Source organism: Octodon degus, unplaced genomic scaffold, assembly GCF_000260255.1.
Source record: "Octodon degus isolate 3935 unplaced genomic scaffold, OctDeg1.0 scaffold00080, whole genome shotgun sequence".
NCBI lineage: Eukaryota > Metazoa > Chordata > Mammalia > Rodentia > Octodontidae > Octodon > Octodon degus.
In genome coordinates, this window is record NW_004524656.1 from 10,606,563 (window position 1) to 10,611,879 (window position 5,317).

Consider the following 5,317-nt stretch of genomic DNA (forward strand, 5'->3'; position numbering starts at 1 on the left):
AAAGAAAGAAAGAAAGAAAGAAAGAAAGAAAGAAAGAAAGAAAGAAAGAAAGAAGAAAGAAAGAAGGAGGAGGAAGAGGAGCACAGGGAGAAAGAGACAGAGGAGGAATACAGGACAGGAGAAAAACTGAAAAGTTTAAGAGAAAGGGGAACGCAAAGAAGGGAATGTGAGGGAAAGCAGGCAGATGGCTGTATCCTTGTCACCCTCAGATGGCCTCTCTGGATGACACCCCAGCCCCTCTCTTCTCTCACTGTGGACAAAGGCTCCCTCAGGCTGCTGAACCCTCTGCTTCAGTACTGGGACTCTAAATTCAGTTGCCCACCGTGCACTGTAGTTACCTGAGTATAGCCTACGGGACCCCCCTTGTACCTTGGGGATCTGGGAGCGCGACCTGGAGCCTTGCACGCGGACACTGGCCACACTCCTGCCCACCCAGGGAGACCCGGCTGCAATACGGGCTGAGGCTCCACGCTGACCCTTTGTCTGCTGACTCTCTGGCTCCCTCTCTCGGTGAGGTCCACCACTGGGCGATGGTCACCACTCATCACCGTCTTTTAGCTGCGCACCTTCAACCTCGGCACGGATCCATCTTCCTATGCATTTGCTGAAACTCTTCCTTAACTCTTCTTCAAACTAAAACTCAGCCACCTTTATCTTTTCACAGCAGTCGTAACTGATGTCGCCAATTTTTTTGCTCCGTTCTTTCTCATCTTCTCCATTTCTAGGACAGATGCTTCCTTCCCTTCTTATTAATGATCACAAATACCCAAATAAAACCTAAATACGGACTCACTTATTTATCTTCTCTATCAATAGGAATTAAAGTACTGCTATCTGTTCCTTCCTGTTACTAAGAAAATCCCTGGGGGAAAAAATAAAAATAAAAACACTGAAATTACCCATTTATTTAATTACAAGGCACTTGCTTTCATAAGCCACATTTTCACTGCTGAGAAGATTCTGATTTGGCAACAAAAGGCAAAAGCTATTTCTAGTGAGAGCGGCAAGGAGTCAACGCTGGCAATGCAACAGTGGGAAGAAAGCCTGTGGGGCAGCTTTAATGGCTTTCTACCTTGGAGGGAGGGGAGACAGAAGGCGGGGACCTGCGCCTGGGAAGTATTGATAGAGAGGAAAGTAAAGGCAGGAAGATCAAGGGACAGAACAAAATGTGAAAAACAAAGAGCAACACGAAGCAATGTACACAGAGACAGAGACAGAGACAGGCCAGCGAGCCAAGGAAGAGATGCGAGAGTAGACTCCGGCAGGCTGCCAGGGCAGCGGGAGACCTACAGCAAGAAAGAGATGAAGGACACACCGCCAGGCCATTGACACTTGGTCAGATTCCTGGAGATGATGGTTGTAATTCAGGAAATTATCACCTGATGGTGATGGCCATTCTAGGGTTTATAAATTGCTGTTTAGCATTAAGGGTCTCAGCGATGAACACACGAGATTCAAGTATCGCTTGACATGTTTCTAATGAAAGTGCATGTGATTAAAATAAGAATTTACATTTGGTTAGCATTCTTCATTAGAATAAAATGAGAATAATAAAACCAGGAGCAAGACTTGAAGAGGATAATCTAGACACAGCTGTAATCTGATAGCCGGCATTACTTCAGTTTTGATGCTTTCACATGGTTTCTCCATCAATCAGTGAAATATTGACATTTCAGACATTGAAGAGTAGATCTAGGATATGGCCTGGAAGTATTTACTCTAAGAGGCGTGTCGTGATTTGGGAGTTTTTGCAGGGGGAATAATACAATACAGGACATATTTTATAAGATTATTTTGTAATCACCCAAAGAATCATATACAACGAATGCAGGAAATCTGTTCACACACTAAAGACCAAGAATCCAGCTGAGGGCCTGGATCCTAATATCCTGCATGAGTCCAGCTGAAGACCTAGAGCTCATGACAATGCCTCCCACAAGTCCAACTAGAGACCTAGAGCCCACAACAATGTCTCCTGCAGGCCCACTTCACAGATCTGTGCTGGAAGGGCCCAAAGGTCAGTGGTGGAAGCTAGGAAGTCTATGAAAGCGGGATGAAGGATCTGTGCCAACAGGCTGAAGAATCCGAACTGGAGCCAGGAAGCAATGTTCATGGTAAGATCCAAGCTTCCCCAAAGGTACTGCAACCATCCTTAGCAGCAGTGAGGTCCTGAGCTCCTCCAGTGATGAGGAAAGCTGAGTTGCCACCAGGAAAGCCAGTGCAACAAGCTTCTCCATGAGGCTGAGCAGTGCACCACCTTTCCCTCGGGAGCCAGGAAGCGATGCTCAAGATGAAGATCAGAACTCCCCCAAAGTGAACTGTAGCCTTTCTCAGTGACAACAAGGTCCTGAGCTCCTCCAGCAACAAGAACAACCAAGTTCATCAGGAAAGCCAGCAGGACAAGGTCACCCAGATGAACAGCCCAAGAGAACCAGCAGCTTCCAGCAGCTCCAACTGTTTCTCCAGTTTCCCCAACAGCCTCTCTACAGCTTCTCCAGCTCTGCCTCTTATGCTGCTGACAACAACCGTCAGGTGGGCCTCCCACACCCAGCACCATGCTAGTGCAATTCATCTGGGTGTAACAAGTTTACCACCAGTTAGCAATCCCCTGCATGGCCTGTCTATTCCTGACACCAGCTGCTCAAGGCTGTAGGCCTCATAACTTCACATGAAAGTTAATATGAAACCTGTCATCACAACATCCTCATAGAAGAGGGAGCTCATGACGCAAGCTGATAAAGGTCTAGAATAAAAAGCCTGCTCTGTGTGGTGACCTAGTTGAACGGACAGTAGGTTTCTTCACAGGAGTAAATCATAGATGGGAGCTTCCGAGAGTTTGCTGAGAGTTGTGTTGAGGAGTCCGTGCTCAGAGATAAGGATGCTGCATCCAGTGAATTCTGTGTGTCTTAAGTACAGGAGGGAGTGGTGGCCAGGCACCTTCCAGGGCCTCACTGGGGGCCTTGGGACCTGTTGGGATCTAACCTTTACCTCAGCATCTTCCTCAGACTGCTCTCTTCTTCTTCGAGCCCAGAAGGAAGCAGAGTAGATCTTATATCGCTACCAAAATGAAACAGAGAAGCCTCCACCAGGCTTCCAATGAACTCTTACTTTGCCTTCCTAATTTCATACCAGTTTATTTCAAAAGCAGCTGCAGAAGGTAAAGAAGTAGGGACAGCAAGTTTTGTGCATTTCTATTACCCTAATATACTGCCTCCTACAGGCTAAGCAATCAGGGTACAGCGATTAATAGTGCATTATCCAGTGCTTCACAGCCTAGTGGGTGGACAGGGAGATCAGCCCAATCTCACATTATGATTTTGTGCTCTGAGTCATGCAACAGTAAGTGCCAGTCTCCTACATAGAACCTTTGCGTGACCCATTGCTTCCTGCCTGAAGGTTAAGACCTTTAAGATCTGTTACACACAGATCCCTTTACCTGTTCAACTTTCTTCCCTCCACCTGTGTGAATCATCTATTCCACATGGTGTTCAGTTTCTGAAGTCAGTTCTATCTAGGTCACGACCATACTCTCATCATTGCTATTCAATGCTTGGGATGTGCCTTCCTGCCCCCTTCACCCTACCTGTTCTGCTCCCTCACTCATAGCTTGTCCAGGGAGTCTTCTACAACTGGCTTGTCCGGACACTGTGTTTCCCTGTATGTGCCAACATCACAGGGATGCACATACTCATCTAAGCATCTATTTATCTATAGCTGAAGTGGCTTGTTTTATACCTGTTTGTGCTATGGATAGTTGCTCTAGGAGGGCAGGAATATATGTTCTTCATTGCACACCCAGCAACCAGCAGGAAGCCTGATGCAATGAGGTCCTCATGGGATATTTATTGTATAAGCAAACATAAGAAGTTGTATATACTTGGGTGATTCACAGTCTCTTCCATTTAAGGCTGGCCAGATAGCTCAGCAGACTAAAGCCCCTGCTTAGGCACAGCTCAATGGTGGGGGTTCCAGCCCTGGCACCACGTTGGCCCTGCTCCCCGGGCACACTGAGACACTGACTGAGACTGGGCGTGGTGACACGTGCCTGTTATCCCAGCACTTGGGAGGCTGAAAACAGGAGGATCACTACAAGTCTGATCCGTGTAATGAGACCCTGTATTAAAATACATTTTAAAAAGACAAAAACACAATCTTTTCTATTTACCAATGTTGGACATTGGGCAGAGAAAATAGTCACAAGGATTTTTAGGGGCTCTCAGAAAAAAAAATCAACCACTTCTTTAGTAGTTTCTAGATTTTTCTAAGACCAGAACTGTAGGTCCTTTTCCAATATTTATTTTTACCTTCTACATGTAGGGTGTTATCTTCTATGCATAAAATTATATCCTTTCATTGAATATTAAAAATAAACATGGCTCTGAAAGGTAAAAAGTCTTCTAGGACTGAATAAATGAATGTCAAAAATAATTAGTACATAAACAAGCCTTTAGAACTTCCAAAAACTCTCTCATTATTTTTAATTGGCATATAATATGTATACTTATTTATATGGTATAGTATTATAATTTGATACATATATACATGTAATGATTAAATTAGCGTTGTTAGCCTTTCTGGCTCCTCAAATATTATTTCTATGTGTTGCAAACCTTTTCCTCTAGCTATCTCGAAATGTATAATTGATTGTTATAGGCCACAGTTATCCTGCTGTGCTATACAACATTAGAACTAGCTCTCCAATAACAAGCTGAAGTCCAGAAAGCTTAATGATTTATCCAGTATAACAAAGCCAAAAAAATGTGGCTCTTCTGATGGCATGTCCTGCTATGCCTTTGCCCCCATACTATTATGACTCCCCATGGCTGATGGAGGAATCTAGGCACGGCACAAAAGTGTGAGAGGAAGTATTTCAGATGAGTACTCCTGGCGCCGTCAAAGCTGCACCATATAAGCAGCTTCCTCCTCTGCCCAACCTGAAATGACTGCTGCATAGAAGATAGAACAATGACTACTCTTGATAAACTCCAATTTAGCTTAGTGTTCAGCTGTTTGAGTGGGTTCTGGGGCTGCCTGATACTGCAAAGTGAGTGGAGGACGTATAAAGTCATATGGTGGCCAATGATAACAATTGACATGCCAAGGCAACATCCTAGATGGAAGAGCGGTTTTACTCAAGGGCTTCCTTGAATGCCAACTGATGCCAGTGCTCTCCTGCAAGGTACAGTCCTCTCAGGACATTATTGCCAAGCCAAAGCTAAAAGAGGCAACAGGGCTATAAGAGATGTGGAGAGATGGATAAAAAGTCAATCCAAGTTAACCCAAGATCATGCCCATAATCCTCCCCTCTACCTGGGAG